This window comes from Panthera uncia, unplaced genomic scaffold (assembly GCF_023721935.1).
Source record: "Panthera uncia isolate 11264 unplaced genomic scaffold, Puncia_PCG_1.0 HiC_scaffold_1396, whole genome shotgun sequence".
NCBI lineage: Eukaryota > Metazoa > Chordata > Mammalia > Carnivora > Felidae > Panthera > Panthera uncia.
In genome coordinates this window covers 18222-39354 of record NW_026058026.1, presented here as the reverse complement: position 1 = coordinate 39354, position 21133 = coordinate 18222, and the positions used below count along the sequence as shown (strand labels likewise).

Sequence of the window (21133 nt, the reverse complement as noted above, 5' to 3'; positions counted from 1 at the left end):
AGGTTCTGAGCAGGACCAAACTTGGCATGTTCAGAGAAGGCCTGTGTGGCCAGCACAGAGAGAACAAGAGCAGAAGGCCAGCAGTTAGGGGGAGAGGTGGGAGCAACCAGATGGCGCAGTGCCCTGCAGCCCGTGGAAGCACTTCAGATTTCATTCCAGGTGTGAGGGAAGGTCAAGATGAACCGAGAAGTGACATGACCTGATTTACATTTTTAAAAGACCAGAAGGCAGCTGTGTGGAGAATTGACTGGAAGGGAGAAGAGCTTAAGTGGTGAGACCCAACAAGAGAGCAATTGCTGTCCTAGTAGATGATGGCAGCTTGGGTATGGGTGGCAGCGATGAATGGTGAAAAGTTGTCGAGATCTTGGATACATTCTGGAGGCAGGCCCCACGGGACTTGCTGATGGAGTAGATCTTGGGGAGTGAGGAGAGGAGAGGAGTCAAGGATGACTCAGGGGTTTTGAGCTGAGCATCTGGGTGAGTGGTGATGCCATCAACTAAGCAGCAGGTAGTATGTTGGAATAGGGTGGGAGGGGGTCTAGAATCAAGAATTAATTTTGCAGGGCTCCTGGGTGGCTCAGTTGGTTAAGCATCCGACTTTGGCTCAGGTCATGATCTCGTGGTCTGTGAGCCCAAGCCATACATCCAGCTCTGTGCTGACAGCTTGGAGCCTGAAGCCTGCCTTGGATTCTGTGTCTCCCTCTCTTTCTCTGCCCTCCCCTGCTCATGCTCTGTCTCTATCAAAAATAAACATTAAAAAAAATAAGAATTAACTTTGCAATGGCAAGTAGGCAATTAGATATGTGGTTCTGGAGCTCTGGGATAGGTTGGGACTAGAAAGAGACTGGGGAGTGATCTGAGCAGAGGTGGCATTTAAGCTCCAGGACTAGATGAGATGAATATGAAGAGAGTAGGGATGGAGAAGAGGTTTGTGAATTGAATGCCTGAACATGCCACCAAGATGTGGTCAGGAAGAGGAGTGGCTGAGAAGGTACAAAGGTCAACCAAGTGGCTATGGGAAGCCTGGAAAGGAAGTGCTTCAAGGAGGGTGTCAGAAACAGTTCATGCACAATCAGACCTGTAAATACCAAGAACAAACTGATGGTGGCCTGCGTGGAGGGAGGTGGGGGATGGACAAAAAGGGTGAAGGGCAGTGGGAGATATGGGCTGCCACTTGTGAAATGAAAAAGTCACAGAATAAAAGGCACGGCATAGGGAATATAATCAATGATACTGTAATTGTGTTGTATGGCCAGAGATGATAGCTACTCTTGTGGGGAACATAGCATAATGTATAAACTTGTCAGACCACTAGGGACACCTGGGTGGCTCAGTCGGTTGGGTGTCCGACTTCGGCTCAGGTCATGATCTCACGGTCCGTGAGTTCAAGCCCCACATCAGGCTCTGTGCTGTCAGTTCAGAGCCTGGAGCCTGCTTCAGATTCTGTGCCTCCTCTCACTCTGCCCTTCCCCCACTCACTCTCTGTCAAAAAATGAATAAACATTAAAAAAAAATTTTTTTAACTTGTCGGATCACTATGTTGTACACCCAAAACTAGTGGGACATTGTGTGTAAATTATATTCAAATTAAAAACTGTTTTCTTTAAAGCTCCTAGTGGATGAAAAGTACGATGAGAACTGAGAATTAACCACAGGCTAGGAAAGGTGGAAACCACAGTAACTTCTCAGTGAAACGCCAGGGTGCTTGCCTCACTGAAGTGGGCTGAGGAGAAGATGAGAGGTGAGGAAGTGAATGAAGAGAATCCCTGCGGGAAACAGCCAGCACCCTCAGCTGGGATTTGGGGGCGGGGGGTTGTCGCTGAAGGTACTATTGACTAAAGTAGGTGGAGAAGCACCAAAGGGGAAGCTGAGACTCCCAGGGAACAGAATAGCGGGAAGTTGTCGAAACCCTGAGGTCTGAGGGGCAAGAGGAGCAAACTGTATTAACTGAAGCTGGGTGAGAAGCTATGGAGGAGGACCACTTGGAACGGAAGCCGTAGTTGTTGAGGGTAGTAGCCATTCAGAAACACTGCAAAGTAGGGAAGAAGCGCAAAGAATAAATTGGGCTGAAGTCGGTTGGAAGCCATTGGAAGGCAGTGGCTCAGGCAGCCTGGTGATAGAAGCCACAGAAGCCAGTTTCCCAGAGCAAAGATGGATGGAGAATGGATTGGGAGGTGGAGGGGAGCAGGACAAACAAACAGCAAACAAACAAAATCAGCACAGCTCTAAGCTGGGCACGGGGTAGGGCACAGCAAGCAGAGCGAGGATAGACCAGAAGGGAAGGCAGCAAGGCACAGAAATGGTTAAGAGGACGAACGTAGACCTCAAATCTCAGCCTCACTGCTGTTTTGCTATGGACACCATGATTTGATATTCTTGGGTATCATGAGAATTAAATGAGATCACAGATATCAGCCTTCGGTTATTTTAAAAGCAGTTTTTAAGCGTCATGCTTAAGAACTGTGGTAATTTGATAAAGTTTCAGTGAAGAAGACAAGTCCAGCCTTTTGGCACCTTACACCAAAAGTGTTTCTCTTGCTTCACCGCTCCGACCTGTGACTATGTGTGCTGTTACCACCCGGTGGCAGCATACCCCAATCATGGATTCCATTGTTTAGCGGGACTGCATCGAAAAGACTACAGATAGAAAGACACAGGCATTCTAAGGACGTCCTGAGGAAATGTATAGCACCACCCATGAAGTAGCCTTGCAGAGAAAATCCAGCCTGATTCTAATTAAGGTTCAGGCTCCAACTTAAAATTTACAGAAAATACAGGAAAGAGACTTACTAAAACAACTTCAGGAGGGCAGCAAGTGAGACTATGGAAATCTCTCACCTTAGCGTCTTTAAAAAAAAAAAAAAAAAAAAGCTGGAATAGGAATCTTCAGACTAAATGAGACCGAGGAGACAAATTAACATACCACAATAAAAAAGCATTGACGGACAATCAGGGAAATATGAATGCTATCTGGATAGGGATGATATTAAAGAATCACTGTCGAACTTTTTTAGGGGGGGCAGTGTTAGTATTGCAGTTATATTTTTCAAAGACACAGGCATACCTTGTCTTACTGTGCTTTGCTGTATTGCACTTTGCAGACACTGGGTTTTTTTACAAAATGGACATTTGTAGCAACCTTGGGCCAAACAAGTCTCTTGGCACCATTTTTCCAACAGCATTTGCTCACTTTGTGTCTCTGTGTCACATTTTGGTAATCGTCACAATATTTTGATCTTTTTCATTATTTCATCTTTCGTTATTATTGTATTGTATTTGTTCTGGTGATCTGTGATCAGTGATTGTGATTCGCTGAAAGCTCAGGTAATGGTTAGCAATTTTCGGCAATATTTCCTTTTTTTAATAGTTTTTTTTTAAGTTTATTTATTTATTTTGTGAGAGAGAGATACAGTGCACACGCACAAGCAAGGAAGGGACAAGGGGAGAGAGAATCCCAAGCAGGCTCCGCGCTGTCAGCACGGAGCCTGACACGGGGCCGAACCCACGAAACCATGAGATCATGACCTGAGCTAAAACCAAGAGCCAGACATTTAACCAATGGAGCCACCAGGTGCCCCACCAATATTTCCTGATTAAAGTATGTACATTGTTGTGTTTTTTTTAGTCACAATGTTATTGCATGCTTAATAGACTATAGTATAGGGTAAACATGACTTTTATGGGCACTGGGAAACCAAAAAATTCATTTGACTCACTTTTTGCGAGATTTGCTGTATTGCAGTGATGTGGAACTGAATCTTCAATATCTCCAAGGTACTGAAATATACGTGTGGTGACAGGAATCTGGGACTTATTTCAAAATAACTGGGGTGGGGATAAATGAAGAGAAGGCAGAAACAAAACTGGCCAGGAATTAACTACTGTTGAAGTTGAATAATAGTGCTCAGAAGTACAGTTCACCCTTGTGTTATGGACTGTATGTTCGTGACTCTCTAAAATTCTTGGGGTACCTGGGTGGCTCAGTCAGTTGAGTGTCCGACTTTGGCTCAGGTCATGGTCTCAGGGTTCGTGGGTTCGAGCCCAGCGTCAGGCACTGTGTGACAGCTCAGAGCCTGGAGCCTGCTTCAGATTCAGCGTCTCCCTCTCTATCTTCCTCTCCCCCACTTGTGCTCTGTCTCTCTCAGAAATAAATATTTAAAATTTTTAAAAATAAAATTCTTATGCTAAAACCCTAACTCCCAACACCATAGTATTAGGAGGTGGTACCTTTGGGAGTTAATTAGGTTCAGAGGAAATCATGAGGGTAGAGCCCCCATGATGGGATTTGTGCCCTTATATGCACAGGAAGAGATATCACAGCTTCTTCTCTCTGCCATGGGAAGATGCAGCAAAAAGAGCAGTCTGCAAGCCAATAAGAGGGTTCTCACCAGACCTAGACCATTCTGGCATCCCGGTCTCAGACTTCCCAGCCTCCAGAATCGTGAGGATTCAATCTCTGTTGTTTAAGCCCCCCAGACTAAGGTCTTTTGTGATAGCCACACATATGTATGGTATTTATGGTCAGCAGACCTGAGTGTCACAGGGAATCCTTTTAGAAATGCAGAGTCTCAGGCCCCCACTGCAAATTTACTCAATCAGAATTTGCAGTTTAACAGGCTCCCCAGGTGAATCATAGAAACACTAAAGCTTGAGAAGCACTGAATTATATGATTCTTTCTGCTTTGGGGTATGTTTGCAATTTCTGCTATAAAAACAAAGAAATTATGAAAATAAAATTGATATGTATAGGAATATTACATCAAAGATGCTCATTAATCTCACAGTCCATGCATTCAAGCCCCATGTCAGGCTCTGTACTGACAACTCAGAGCCTGGAGCCTGCTTCAGATTCCGTATCTCCCTCTCTCTCTGCCCCTCCCCTTGCTCACACTCGGTCTCTCTCAAAATAAAGACATTAAAAAAAAAAGTTTTTCTTTTTTTTTTAATATTTTTTTAATTTTTACATTTATTTATTTTTTGAGAGACATGGAGAGACAGAGCACAAGTTGGGGAAGGGCAGAGAGAGGAGACACAGAATCCGAAGCAGGCTCCAGGCTCTGAGCTGTCAGCACAAAGCCCGACATGGGGCTCGAACTCACAAACCGCGAGATCATGACCTGAGCCGAAGTCGGATGCTTAACCAACTGAGCCACCCAGGCGCCCCAAAAAAAAGTTTTTCAAGATGCTCATTAAACACGGGTTGGGGTGAGTTGGATGCTGCCCAGATAACAAATATTCCTTTTTTTTTTAAATTTTTTTTTAACGTTTATTTTTGAGACAGAGAGACAGAACATGAACAGGGGAGGGGCAGAGAGAGAGGGAGACACAGAATCTGAAACAGGCTCCAGGCTCTGAGCTGTCAGCACAGAGCCTGACACGGGGCTTGAACTCACAGACCTTGAGATCATGACCTGAGCCGAAGTCGGACGCTTAACCAACCGAGCCACCCAGGCGCCCCAAATATTCCTATTTTTTAATCAATAATAATGATAGCATAATTGTCGTGTGTTATAATTAAAAGCATAGTACATGTCAACATATTTAATCTTTGCAAAAAGCCTCTACAGTAACCATTGTTACAGTGATTTCAGGGATGAATAAACCAGACTTCAGAGAGGCCAAATGACTCATTAAAGATCCCAGAGCTCCTAAGTAGAAAACCCAGAACTGTTCTGATTGAACTGGCTAGTGGTTTATCAATTTTGTTAATTCTTTCAAAAAAATTTTTTTAACGTTTTATTTATTTTTGAGACAGGAAGAGACAGAGCATGAAAAGAGGAGGTTTGAGACAGGGAGAGACAGAGCATGAAAGGGGGAGGGTCAGAGAGAGGGCAATGCAGAATCTGAAACAGGCTCCAGGCTCTGAGCTGTCAGCACAGAGCCTGACGTGGGGCTTGAACTCACGGACCACGAGATCATGACCCAAGCCAAAGTTGGCCGCTTAACCAACTGAGCCACCCAGGTGCCCCTATTAATTCTTTCAAAGAACCAGCTTCTGCTTTCAGTGATCTGCTCTACTGTTTTTTGTTTTTTGTTTTTGTTTTTTTGGTTTAGATAGCATTAATTTCTGCTGTAATCTTTGTGATTTCCTGTCTTCTGCTGGTTTTGGGTTTTATTTGCTATTCTTTTCCCAGCTCTTTAAGGTGTAAGGTTAGGTTGTGTATCTGAGACCTTTCTTCCTTCCTTTGGAAGGCCTGGATTGCTATATACTTCCCTCTTATCACCGCCTTTGCTGTGTCCCAGAGATTTTGGACTGTGGTGTTATCATTTTCATTGGCTTTCATGTGTTTTTTAATTTCCTCTTTAACTTCTTGGTTAGCCCATTCATTCTTTAGTAGGATGTTCTTTAGTCTCCAAGTATTTGTTACCTTTCTAAATTTTTCTTGTGGTTGATTTCAAGTTTCATAGTGTTGTGGTCTGAAAATATGCATGGTATGATCTCGATCTTTTTGTACTTGAGGGCTGATTTGTGTCCCAGTGTGTGGTCTATTCTGGAAAACGTTCCATGTGCACTGGAGAAGAATGTATATTCCCCTGCTTTAGGATGAAATGTTCTGAATATATTGGTTTAGTCCATCTGGTCCAATGTGTCATTCAAAGCCATTGTTTCCTTATTGATTTTCTGATTAGATGATCTGTCCATTGGTGTAAGTGGGGTGTTGAAGTCCCCTACTATTATGGTATTAGTATCAATGAGTTTCTTTATGTTCGTAATTAATTGATTTATATATTTGGGTGCTGTCACATTTGGAGCATAAATGTTTACAATTGTTAGATCTTCTTGGTGGATAGACCCCTTAATTATGATATAATGCCCTTCTTCATCTCTTGTTACAGTCTTTATTTTAAAGTCTAGATTGTCTGATATAAGTGTGACTACTCTGGCTTTCTTTTGTTGACTTTTCTCCATCCACTCACTTTCAATCTGAAGGTGTCTTTAGGTCTAAAGTGGGTCTCTTGTAAACAGCATATAGACGGATCTTGTTTTCTTATCCATTCTGTTACCCTATGTCTTTTGATTGCAGCATTGAGTCCATTGATGTTTAGAGTGAGTACTGAAAGATATGAATTTATTGCCATTATGTTACTTGTAGAGTTGGAGTTTGGTGGTGTTCTCTGGTCCTTTCTAGTCTTTGTTGCTTTTGGTATTTATGTGTGTATGTATGTATGTATGTATGTATGTATTTTCATCTTTTCTCCCCTCAGAGAGTCCCCCTTAAAATTTCTTGCAGGGCTGGTTTAGTGGTCACAAACTCCTTTAATTTTTGTTTGTCTGGGAAACTTTTTATCTCTCCTTCTATTTTGAATGACAGCCTTGCCAGATAAAGAATTCTTGGCTGCATATTTTTCCGATTCAGTACATTGAATATATCCTGCCACTCCTTTCTGGCCTGCCAAGTTTCTGTGGATAGGTCTGCTGCAAACCTGATCTGTCTTCCTTGTAGTTTAAGGACTTTTTCCCCTTGCTGCTTTCATGATTCTCTCCTTGCCTGAGTATTTTGTGAATTTGACTATGATATGCATTGTTGATGGTCGGTTTTTTTGCATCCAATGGGAGTCCTCTGTGCTTCCTGGATTTTGATGTCTTTGTCTTCCCACAGGTTAGGAAAGTTTTCCGCTATGATTTGCTCACATAACCCTTCTACCCCTATTACTCTCTCTTCCTCCTCTGGGACCCCTAGGATTCTGATGTTGTTCCTTTTTGATGAGTCACTGATTTCTCTAATTCTTAAATCATGCTCTTTTGCCTTAGTCTCCCTCTTTTTTCCTGCTTCATTATTCTCCATAAGTTTGTCCTCTATATCGTTGATTCTCTGCTCTGCCTCATCCATCCTAGCCGCCATGGCATCCATTGGAGATTACAGCTCAGTTATAGCATGTTTTATTTCATTCTGACTAGCTTTTACTTCTTTTATCTCTGCAGAAAGGGATTCTAATCTATTTTTGACTCCAGCTAGTATTCTTATTATCATGATTCTAAATTCTGGTTCAGACATCTTGCTTGTATCTGTGTTAGTTAAGTCCCTGGCTGTTGTTTCTTCCTGCTCTTTCTTTTGGGGTGAATTCCTTCGTTTCATCATTTTGAAGGGAGAAAAGGAATTAATGAGGAAAAAAAATTTTTTTAATTTTTTTTAACATTTTATTTTATTTTATTTTATTTTTTATTTTTGAGACACAGAGAGACAGAGTATGAACAGGGGAGGGGCAGAGAGAGAGGGAGACACAGAATCTTAAACAGGCTCCAGGCTCTGAGCTGTCAGCACAGAACCTGACGCGGGGCTCGAACTCACGGACCGTGAGATCATGACCTGAGCTAAAGTTGGACGCTTAACCGACTGAGCCACCCAGGGGCCCCGGAAAAAAAATTTTTTAATTAAAATTTTAAAAAATTAAAATTAAAAAATTAAAAACAACAAACACTCACAAAAAAAATCAGTTAAATGATGCTAGGTGTGTTGGGTCTGGGTGTTGAAAGGGGCTTAAATAGATTAGAGAAAAAAGGGGAAAGAAAAAAGAAAAAGGAAATCATTTGATAATTTGAAAAAATACAATGAAATAGAACAAAATGAAATGACGGAAGTAAAATAGAATTTGAAAAAATTTACACAAAAGTAAAAAATATAGTAGAAAAAATTAAAGAAAAATATTTTTAATAAAAATTGAAAATAAAAATAAATTGTTTCTGTATTCAAGAAAAAGAAAAGAAACAAAGAGAAAAAAAAGAAAATTGAATATATGGACCAGCAAACAGACTGAAATAGGATTGAAATTACTTCATTTTACCCTAGAAGTCAAACTATGAAGTGCTTTACAGTCCGTAAATTAAGCAGGCAGAGAGACTTGTGTTCCTGAAGAGTGAGGTTGACCCAGTTGGGTAGGGATTAGTGTAATGGCTTTGTTCTCCACTAGATGGCGCTACTTAACTTACTGGGGTGGATTGTTGTGGTGCTTGTAGGTGCACATGCACGTGTGTGGGAGCAGTGAAAATGGCGCCATCCCACTACCCAGTCTCTAGTATCAGAACTCAGTTCTCCAGATCAGCAATCACGTACCCATCCTTTGTCTTCAACTTTCATCCACTCCACTTTTACACTGTCCGTGACCAAGCCCCAGGCAGCACCTCCCTCCTGAGTTTTATCTCAGATGCGGCTGTGTTTCCCGACCCCTTATTTCTGAGGGACTGAGGCTTTGACCCATTCTTCCCCTCTGCAGGAGGGTCTCACCTAGCAATGGCCGGGTGCCAGCCACACCCAGGAACGTTTGCAGGACTGTGCTGCTGCCAATGCCCAGAGACTGTGGCCAGGTGCCAGTCCACCCCAGAAAAAGTTCACACAATCGTGTGGCAGCAGTGTTTCAGGGATTATGGCAAATCACGACACACATCTGGCACCCAGGCTTCACCCCCCCAAGGACCTTGTTTCAGTACCAGCGAATGTGGATGTTCTCCCGGGTCCACAGAGCCTCTGCCAGATGTCCTCCTAGCAGGGGAACCACCTCTCCTCTCATGGACCAAAGACCCTGGACTTCACTCTACTCCTGGTGATTTGCCCTTCCCACCAGAGCACCACCAGTTATCGAGCTGCAGAGTTTCAGACTCTGCACCCCCCTGTTTATTGAATCTTAATGGAATTTAAACCCTCTCCTTTCTCCTTTCTCCCTTTTTAGTTCAGTCCCTGTGGCTGTTTCCACTTTTCCACTCTCTCTCTCCAGCTGCTTTGGCGGGGGTGGGGGGGTGGGGGGGAGGGGGGTTGGGAATGCTTTTCCCATATTCTCCCCATCCCCTCCCGTCTCCATCCTTTCTCCACAAGCAAAAACAGTTCCCTGCCCTTCGCAGCTTCTCTCTCCCCCAGTTCACCTCTCTGCCCCGCGTACCTGCTGAGCTCTGTGGTTCAGGTTGTGCAGATTGTTGTGTTAATCCTCAAATCAGTTTTCTATGTGTGCAGGATGATTTAGTGTTGATCTGGCTGTATTTCATGGACATGAGACACAAAAAAATCCCTTCCATGCTGTTCTGTATCTTGGCTCAATCAGAAAACCCAGAACTATAATTGTGGACCTCTAACTCCAAAGCCCACCCTCTCACCACCTATACACCATCATTGTAGGAATTAAAATGTGGCCCACACATCTGTGGTTTGTTTTGATATCATTCGGTTTGGGTTTAAGTCTTTTATAAGTCTATTAAAAAAAGGTTCTTCTTGTAACAAGGCTTGTCAGACCATGCTCACTTTGACTTCCCACTTTGAGCTCTACTGACATTCTGCTGGAAAAAATAAGGCAGCTCTGGTTTTTAAATCTTACTTTATTCAGAAGAAAATGATATTAACCCTTAGAATTTATCTCATTCACAGGATCTTGAAACTTTAGTCCAAAAATGACTGAGTCATGAGAATGCAATCGGTGGTTCATGAATTTGTTTGTACGTTGAAATCGCTTAGGGAACTTTTGACATTCCTGATGGCCAGGTCATATCAGAGACCAATTAGACTAGAATCTCTGAGGGAGGCACCCAGGCATGGGTTCCCTAGGCAATCTCAGGATGTGGTCTAGTTTGAGAACCAATGATGTAGGGGTACAGAGCAAGATTCTTACTTTAAAGGACTAACTTTCCAACATGTGTGTAAAAACTTTCATGTCAAATTTTTTCTAAATTTTTTTTAACATTTATTTATTATTGAGAGACAGAGAGAGACAGAGTGTGAGCAGGGGAGGGGCAGAGAAAGAGGAAGACACAGAATCTGAAGCAGGTTCCAGGCTCTGAGCTGGCAGCACAGAGCCCGATGCGGGGCTCGAACTCACAAACTGCGAGGTCATGACCTGAGCCGAAGTCAGACACTTAACTGACTAAGCCATCCAGGCGCCCCTCATGTCAAATTTCAACCACATATTCTGTGTCACCCCCAAAACTCTGGCAAGTAGCCTGCAAAGCAGGGACTGAGTAAACTTTGTAACAAGACAGCCTTCAATAGTGGAGCCATTTCCAATTACAATATACATGCAAACTGCAATTTAAAAGACCATGGGCCTCAGCGGGCTTCCAGGCCAAGATTGGATTCCATTACCAGCACATCCATTCCAGCTGGAAGAACTGGATCTACAAAAGGAATTCTAGAGAAAGACCTGCCAAGCCTATTTATTCAGCCTTATGAAATTCTTTTGACCCCTCCCTTGGCTGTACTTTGTACCAGACCACCCAGGTGGATAACACATCTCATTGCAAGCCTGCCTGGAGACTGGAAACAAGCCACAGCCACATCAAGAACACTAAAAGCTAAATATACTCCTGAGCCCCCTGCAAATAACAGGTACCATTTAGGACCATGATAGCCTGAAGGGGACCCCCTAAGTTTTCACTGCTCTGTGGTGGCTTTAGCCTGGGAAGAGAAGTGGCAACCATAACTAGGAGATTCCCACAGTGAAGTAATCTTGGAGAACTATGTGGATATGCAGGATACATGGTGCCAGGACTAACTGTGCGAACTGGGAAACCACAGAACAAATCCTGCTTATGGGATTCTTTGTAGTCTTTACCTTGCTTGCAATGATGGTTTGCTGCTGCCTACCAGAAACTTCTTCCTTCTCCCCCACCTCCCTTCTTCATCATAAAGGGATGAACATCAAGAAAGGCATCCCTAGAAAGACATGTTCATGGCCCCATGAATGCATAGATATGAATATGTGGATCTATCGTAAGAAGGAAGAATACAACAAGGAAAGCAGCCTCTCCATAATAAAACACTGCAAAATACCATGCAGGCAAAATTTCAATCATCAAAAATATCTGTAGTGTTTTACTCACCCACAAAATAATGAAATGCTTTTATAAAGATTCTAAATATTTTATTGGACAAATAACCATGAATTCTTTCAAATAAATGTTATTACTCTTTCAAAAAGACTTTTGAGGGGCTCCTGGGTGGCTCAGTCAGTTGAGTGTCCAACTTTTAACTTTGGTTCAGGTCATGATCTCACAGCTCATGAGTTGGAGCCCTGCATCTGTCTCTGTGCTGACAGCTCAGAACCCAGAGCCCCTTCGGATTCTGTCTCCCTCTCTTTCTGCCCCTCCCCCACTCATGCTCTGTCTCTCTCTCTGTCTCCTTGAAAAATAAATAATTATTTTTTAATGTAAAAACCATTTCTAGTTCACAGTTTTGCATCATTTACAAAACAATCAGTAGACTACATTTAGCCTATGGGAAGGATTTGGCTACTGGCCACAGTTTGCTAACCCTTACCCTAGATTATAACTTTGGCATAACCTTTTCCAAATTGGAAATCTGGCTTTTGGTGGGATGGAACTTGGCAATTAGTTACAGATACATGGGATGTCTCCACATCAGCTTAAGACAAGAATAAAGATGATTCTTACATCTCTCCTGTTAACTGCTGTGTGAATGTGTCTAGAACTGTGAAGACTAAATCCTCATTTCAAACAGGATTATTATAAATGAGATGAGGCCTTGAGAAAATTACAAAGCCAAGGAAGAGAAGTAACTGATCACGGTCCATTTTCTGCAGTTTGATACTTGATACTGATAAATAAATTAAAATCTCTGGCTTCTCCAAACCACTTACCTATGTGAAAAAGAGGCTTAAAATTTTGTGTAAATTAGCTTGACAGCTTAGCAAAAATAGCATAGCAGATGCCCAGTAATGAATGAATGCTTTTCCTTTTAGATAAGTGATTCTCAACCTTGGCTGCATATTAGAATCATCCGGAAAGCTTTTAAAACTCTAAATGCCCAGACTGTGCACCTCTACCAGTTAAATCAGAATCTCGGGGGTATGAGAGCTCCCTAGGTGATTATAATGTGTATCCATGGTTGAGAACCACCACTATAATATAATATTCAGGATTTCTGCCCTTTGTCCGGGTGTCACGTCCAATGCCAAATGACACAATTTGAAACACTTGCATAATTCTGTGTAGCCTGACTCCTAAGTAGATTCAGATGCTTTGATAATAGACACCTGGCCTTGAACCTGTGTGCCAGGGCCCGGTGAATTCCAGGTGGGCTTCTGGATTCTGTGTCTATAACCCTGGCAACAAAGAATGCTGCAGGTACAAATCAATTTAAAAAATAGCAAAAAAGACTTGAATAGACACTTCGCAAAAGATAATATATGAATAAGATGAATAAGCACAAGAAAGGTTCTCAGCGTCTTTAGTCATCAGGGAAATACATATTAAAACCATAATGCGATACAATTTCACACCCACTGACAACTCCAAAAGACTGACGATACCAAATATTGGCAAGGATAGAGCAACTGGAACTCCCGTGCACTGCTGGTGAGAGCATGAAATGGCACAACTACTTGGAATAACCATCTAGCAGTTTCTTATAAAGTCAAATATTCACTTGTCTAATGACCCAGCAATTCCCCTCCTAGGAAATAAAAACCAATGTTCACTAGAAATGTTCAAGAATGTTCATAGTATCTTTATTCACAATAGTTAAAAACTGCAAACAACTCCAATTGTCCATCTACAAGGAAATGAATTAACAGATTGTGTTGTATTCACACAATGGCATGCTACTCAGCAAGAAAAAGGAACAAATGACTGGCGCACGCAAAACACAGATGAATCTCAGAAACATTATGTTGAGGGAAAGAAGCATGACACAGAATGTATATGGCGTGATTCCATTTATACGAGGTTCAAAGAGAGGCCAAACTAGGGGCACCTGGCCAGCTCGGTCAGTAGAGCTTGCGACTCTTTTTTTTTTTCTTTCTTTCTTTCTTTCTTTCTTTCTTTCTTTCTTTCTTTCTTTTTTAAGTTTATTTACTTATTTTGAGAGAGAGAGAGAGCATGGAAGGGGGCAGAGAGAGAATCCCAAGCAGGCTCCTCACTGTCAGCATAGATATTCAATGCGTGGCTCGAATCCACAAACCATGAGATCATGACCGGAGCTGAAACCAAGAGTTGGACGCTTAACCAACTGAGCCACCCAAGTGTGCAACTCTTGATCTTGGGGTTGTGAGTTTGAGCCCCGCATTGGGTGTACAGATTACTTAAAAATAAAAAAATCCTAAAAAAAATTCAAAGGGAGTCAAAACTAATCTCTGGTAATAGAAATCAGAGTAGTTGGGGCGCCTGGGTGACTCAGTTGGTTCAGCGTCCGACTTCAGCTTAGGTCATGATCTCGCGGTTTGTGAGTTTGAGCCCAAGGTTGGGTTCTGTGCTGACAGCTCAGAGCCTGGAGCCTGCTTCAGATTCTGTGCCTCCCTCTCTCTCTGCCCCTTCCTCTCTGGTTCTCTCTCTCTCTCTCTCTCTCTCTCTCTCTATCTCTATCTCTCTCAAAAATAAATAAACATTAAAAAAGAAAAGAAAAAGAAATCAGAGTAGTTGTTTTCTGGGGGCAGGGAGGGGAGCTACACAAGGGTTGACTAGAAAGGGACAGGAGAATGAGGGAATTTTTTTGAGTGATAGAAATATTCTAATATTCTATTCACCTGGGTGGTTACCACTGTCAAAACTCAAAGAACTGTACACTTAAGGTCTATGCATCTTATTCTATGTAAATCATACTCCCGTAAGTAAAGTATTTAAAAATTATATGAGAAGAAGAATGGAGGCCCTATGACCACACATAGTTGGTCCCTCTCTCCAGGAAACTTCTTGACTTTGGCAAGGTGAGAACCAATACAGGCTCTCAAGAGCCCTCTCACCACAGCTAGTGCCCCAGAGCTCTTTCCCCATTAGGGCAAAGGCTCAGAGGTGGCAGAGTGAAGGGCACTTTGGAGAATATCAAGTAGTGCTGTTTGTAGTGCTGTGGTTCTACTGGAGTGTGGAGCATGTGAAGGAGAAGTTGGGAAACAGAAATGTCAAGGAAGCCCTTGAATGCCAGGTGGAAGAGCTTGATCTTTATCGTAGGCGGTGGAGTCTGCTAGAGGTTTTGAATAGACAATCCCTCTCAAATAAATGGCTTCTTCTTGAGGGTTTCTCCGATCCACCTGTGATGCTTAATGCCCCATGGAATCCAGAGGAATGCACAGAACCTGTTAGCCAAAGATCCTCCTCGTGGACTCTTTAAACTTAGAGCCTTGGCCCTCTGATGATGAGCGGAAGTATGAAGGCTGCTGTTTGCTTTGGATTCAGACTTGTTTTTTAGTCCTTTCCTAATCCCACAGACATGATTTCACGGACATTTTCCAGAATAGCTTACTTTCCAGATCTTGTTCTTCATCTTCAACTCACTCCTCACACTCTGCAATCTTATTTCTCATTCCACTATTCTTCTTAAACCACTCTCACATAGAAGATGAATTCTATTAATTAGAACTCTGTATTAGTTTAACTATTACTGTAGGACAAATTATCCTAAAACTTAGTTTGCATGAAAACAATGATAATCATATATTACCTTTCACATTTTTTATGGGTCAGGACATCAGAGAGGGCACCACAGGGCACCACCAGAATGGCTTGCCTCTCTGTTCTGTGATGTCTCAGTCTTAGCTGGAAGACTTGAAGACTGGAGGCTGGCATCATCTGAAGGCTCATTCACCCACATCTAGTGATAGATTCTGGCTCTCAGCTGAGACCTTAGCTGGGCTTGTGGGTTGCAGCTACACATGGCTTCTCTAAGTGGATTAGGTTTCCTCACAAGATACTGGGTGGGTTACAAAGGTGAACATTGGAAGAGAGACAGAAAGAGAGAGATGGAATCTGTACCTTTTTACGTCTTAGCCTCAGAAGTCACATAGCATCACTGTACCATCCTCCACTGGTCAGGGCAGTCACAAGCCCCACCCAGACTCAAGGGGTGGGAACACAGACCCCACCTTGGTGGAAAGGATATCAGTCATTGCAAGAAAAGCACTGGTGCAGTGGGATAAATATATTGATGCAGCCATCACTGGAAAATACAATCATTTTCAATTTCATTTACAGAAACCCCAAGACTAACTGGCTTAAACTAAAAGAAAATTTATTGACTCACATATGAAAACTCCAGGCGTAGGGGTGACCCCAAATAAGGCTTGAATAAATCTCAAGCTATGTCCTCAGAACCCAGTTTCTCTTTTCTTCATCTCTGGGCTCAGCTTCTTCCATGCTAGCTTGAGTCTCAGACAGATTCTCCCTTCATGGTGGCAAGATGCTGCCACAGCTCCACCTACACACCATCTCTTGCTCAGTTACTGCAGGAAAAGAGAAATATGCTTCTATGACAGTTTACACGAACATCCTAGAAACTGAGTTTCTTTGGCTCTAATTGTCCTGACTTTGCTCTGGGTGCCCATCCCTGAGCAATTCGCTGTCATCAAGAAAATGTACTGCATGAACTGCCATGGGCTTGAGTCACACAGCCACCTCCGGAACCAGGGGCAAGGTCAGCATCATCATAAGTCACAGGTCTTCTACAACAGAGATTAATTCAGCGATGAGAACAGAATTTACAGGGGACAAGGGACAGGAGGACAGGGGTTTATATTTCTCATAGCACAGAAAGTCTGGGATCACACAGCTACTGGTGTCATCCCATGCTTCCATGGTTTCAGACAGGTAGAGCTGTGGTTCTCTTGATCCTTCCACTTTTTCCAAAAGATGAATGCTCCAGGGGTGCCTGGGTGGCTCAGTCGGTTGAGTGTCTGACTTCAGCTCAGGTCATGATCTCACGGCTCTGTGAGTTCGAGCCCCACATCGGGCTCTGTGCTGACGGCTTGGAGCCTGGAGCCTGCTTTGGATTCTGTGTCTCCCTCTCTCTCTGCCCCTAACCCATTCGCATTCTGTCTCTGTCTCTCTCAAAAATAAATAAACATTAAAAAAAAAATTTTTTTTAAAGATGGATGTTCCCGTTCTAGTTATCATGTCTGTCTAGATATCATGTCTCTTTGGCGCCATAGATCACATTGCCACTGCTCACTTTAAGGTGGTTGGGAAACTGAGTACAGGTGAGGCAGGCAAGGGAGAAGAGGGTTGGAAAGAGCATTAAGTTATCCAGCCCATAGTCTGTCAAATCAACCCCTGGACATAGAGGTGTGTCTGCTTCACCCAAATCACATGGCTGAAGAAAGAAGTGATGTCTCTTTCATAGAAAAATTGGAGCACACTTACCATAAGAAGGCTAATGAGATGCTGAATGGCAAACATAAGAACTGGCCACTGCCTCAATGACCTTTCTTTGAATTCTGCAAAAGTCTTTCCTTTCTGTGGGAAGTGCAGAAGAAACCCTGGTGACTTCTTACTAGTAACTGCCAAATTCTGTAGTAATTTAAGTAATTTTCTTATTGGATCTCTCTTTTGCATTGGATACTATTGATCATTCCTTTAAAAAATTTTTTTTTAATGTTTATTTATTTTTGAAGGAGAGAGAGAGACAGAGTGTGAGCCGGGGGCCGGGGGGCAGAGAGAGAGGGAGACACAGAATCTGAAGCAGGCTCCAGGCTCTGAGCTGTCAGCACAAAGCCCAACGCGGGGCTCTAACCCACAAACTGCGAGAGCATGACCTGAGCCTAAGTCGGACGCTCAACCGACTGAGCCACCCAGGTGCCCCGATCATTCCTTTATTTCTGCAACTCCTTACTTCTTTTTTTAAAAAAAGATTTTATTTTTAAGTCATCTCTACTCCCAACATGGGGCTGAAACTCACAACCCCAGATCAAGAGCCGCATGCTCCACCAACGGAGCCAGTCTGGCACCCCTGTAACTCATTACTTCTTCATTAAAACGGTTTCCCTTGCTTCTGTGACACTGAGCTTTTTGGGTTGTCCTTGAACCTCTCTGACCATATGATCTGTGCATTTGAGAGTCCCTTCTTCATGCCCCTATTCCACACACATGAATCTGCCTGCAGCCAAACACTTTTCTCTTTCTGTCTACTCCCTTCTCTTTGTCATGTTTCTTAATCTGACTGCTCAGTTTAGGTATTTTCATTCTTATTTCCATAATAAAGAAATTTAAGGTTGTTAATCTTCTTGTAAGGAGAGATTTGGCCCATTTGTATGAACTTTGTTATGTAGTGCTCTCCCTTTTGTAAAGATCTAAATAGAGTTTGCTTTCCTTGAGTTTATTTTGTAATATGAATAATGCATACTCTGCTTTCTTTTTGTTTGCACTTGGCTGTTGTCTTTTCCTAAAGGTTGTGTTTAATGTTTCTGCTCATTCATATGTTCCACACACTTGACTTAAATACACACACTGGACTTCCATCTAGTACATGCATGGGCCCTCTTAACTTTCCATGTTTATTAGTTTAAATGCCATGGCTGCACACCCAGAGATTTCTGAACTTTGGTCCACTACTGAAAGGACTTTGGAGGCCCTTGATATACTGCATGGCAGAGATATTGAGGAGACTGAATCAGGCAGGGTTCTTTGATTGTCAGTAACAGAAACCAGCTCTGGCTAACTTTAAAAAAATATATGGGCTAGTTCACAGAAGAAAAGAAAGGCTGAAGAACTAAAACCCTATCACCCACAGGGAAACATTCAAATTCATTAAACATAATAGAAATGTTCTTTTATTCCCCCCCCCCCCCAGTGAGACATTGTTCTAAGTACCAGGAAATCAGCGGGAACCTCTACTTTCAAGACACATATGTCTAATGTGGATCTAGACCCAGGGCTTGGCTCAATAGCCTCTTATCCTGCCACTTTCCAACATACACAGTTAATACCTTAAATATCTTAAATACCACAGTTATGCATTTCCCTCATGGACTAGGTTCTTTCCTTAATGTTTGCATATCTTCTATTATTCTCCTCTTTCTGCCTGTAATGCCCTCTCCCACATTTTTATTTGATGACCTTCTATCCAGTCTTCAAAAATCAAGCAAAATGTCACCACTATTACAGGGAGGTCAATAAATGACTCCCACATTTTCCCTGCTCAGTTGGGAACTACTGTATTTCTCTTTCTTTCTTTCTTTCCTTTTAAGTTTGTTTTGACAGAGAAAGAGAGCAGGGGAGAGGCAGAGAGAGAGAGGGAGAGAGAGAATCCCTAGCAGGCTCCAGGCTAGAGCCTGACTCGGGCTTGATCCCATGAACCAAACCATGAGATCATGACCTGAGCCAGAAACTAAGAGTCAGAAATTCAACCTGAGTGAGCCACCTGGAAGGTCCCATTGAGAACTATTTCATATGTAGATCGATAACATATCTCATATGCTGATTGAATAAAAAATGTCATTTTTATCATTAATAAAGTCTAAGTTAGAGAATATGGCTTATGTTTGAGGCCAAATGACTTTGTTAATATTTGGCCGTACAGTTAGGCAGACATTTAAAAAAATATTTAAAGTTTTATTTGATCTATTACAAGTATTGTTTCTAACATTATTTTAAATTATTTTTATTTTATCTACTAGTTATAGAAAAATATTTTTGTTAGCAATGATATTATAGTCAGTACCATGTGATTAAATGAATTTCATTATTTAAAAATTTTTTTAAAAATAGGGCCACCTGGGAGCACCTGGGTGGTTCAATCAGTTAAGCATCCGACTTTGGCTCAGGTCACGATCTCACGGTCAGTGAGCTCGAACCCCGCGTCGGGCTCTGGGCTGATGGCTCAGAGCCTGGAGCCTGCTTTGGATTCTGTGTCTCCCTCTCTCTCTGCCCCTCCCCCACTCATGCTCTGTTTCTCTCTCTCTCTCTCAAGATAAATAAACATTTAAAAAATTAAAAAAAAAAATACAGTTGCATGCTCTGCTGACTGACCCTGTCAGGCACCTCAAATTAATGGATTTTGGGGCACCTGGGTGGCTCAGTCAGTTGAGCATCCGACTTCAGCTCAGGTCACGATCTCACGGTCCGTGGGTTCGAGCCCCGCGTCGGGCTCTGGGCTGATGGCTCAGAGCCTGGAGCCTGCTTCCGATTCTGTGTCTCCCTCTCTCTCTGCCCCTCCCCCGTTCATGCTCTGTCTCTGTCTCAAAAATAAATAAACGTTAAAAAAATAATAAAAAAAAAAATAGGGGCACCTGGGTGGGTCAGTCAGTTAAACATCTGACTCTTGACTTTGGCTCTGGTTACGATCTCACAGGTTCGTGGGTTTGAGCGCCACATGGAGCTCTGCGCTGACAGCGTGCGGAGCGTACTTGGGATTCTCTCTCTGCCTGTCCCTCCTGCTCTCTCTCTCTCTCTCTCAAAATAAATAAACTTTAAAAATTTTTTAAAAATAATTTGTGATATAGAAATTTAAATGTCTGTTCTCATTTCAACTTATTTGGATGCTTTGTTTTGAGGCTGTCATAGCTAAAAAAGATGCCTCATGGTGATATGTAAACCCAAGACTATATCAAAACTTGATTTCCTCTTTCAGTTGTATATTCCCATTGTTTTTTGTTGAAATTCAGGTTAGTAAATATCCATCTTTCATCATATTAGTCAGTTTTTCTTGCAAACTATTTGGAAGATGTGGAATTATAATAATTTTAACAAATGACTTAAAAAACAATGATGCTTTTATCTGAAAGATTTTTAAATTGGTTAGCAATTTTTTCCCATTTTCTATGTACATGTATATAAATTTTATAGGTGACTCCCATTGGTTTTTATAATAAAATCCTGTAATTATATAAAATGCTTTTTCATAATTATAAAATTCTTTCATAATTCTCTCTGCATTTATCTGTTTAATTTTTTCCACATTTATTGACATATAATTGACATAACAAACTGCACATACTTATAGTGTACAATTTGGTGAGTTTTGACAGTGTTATATAGCTGTAAAACCATCAACATACCTTGAGTATCCTATACCCTTCCCTAATATGTCTGTGACCTTTTCCTCACTCAGCTCCAGACAGTTGCTGATCTCCTATAATACTTGAGTTGTCAAAGTATGGACTAAAATATCTGCCAGGTTCATCTGGGCTTGTGCCAGAGGATAAAAAAGAGAGGTAAGTGCTGAGCCTTGTATATATTATTCCTTCTTGCAAACTCACCAGTCACATAAGCTACTATTCCTCCCTTTTTTTTTTTTAATTTTTTTTTAACGTTTATTTATTTTTGAGACAGAGAGAGACAGAGCATGAACGGGGGAGGGGCAGAGAGAGAGGGAGACACAGAATCGGAAGCAGGCTCCAGGCTCTGAGCTGTCAGCACAGAGCCCGACGCGGGGCTCGAACTCATGGACCGCGAGATCGTGACCTGAGCCGAAGTCGGACGCTCAACCGACTG

At 42.3% G+C, this 21133-nt stretch overlaps 1 long non-coding RNA gene across 2 annotated transcripts in view; it reads left to right on the top strand.

Annotated features, from left to right (window-relative positions):
- LOC125917013 (uncharacterized) overlaps positions 1-21133 on the top strand; it is a 55897-nt gene that overhangs the window by 16572 nt on the left and 18192 nt on the right. For both annotated transcript variants that reach the window (XR_007456078.1, XR_007456079.1), the window contains exon 2: positions 20751-20853. This is a non-coding gene — a long non-coding RNA (uncharacterized LOC125917013). The remainder of the gene's footprint in view (positions 1-20750; positions 20854-21133) is intronic.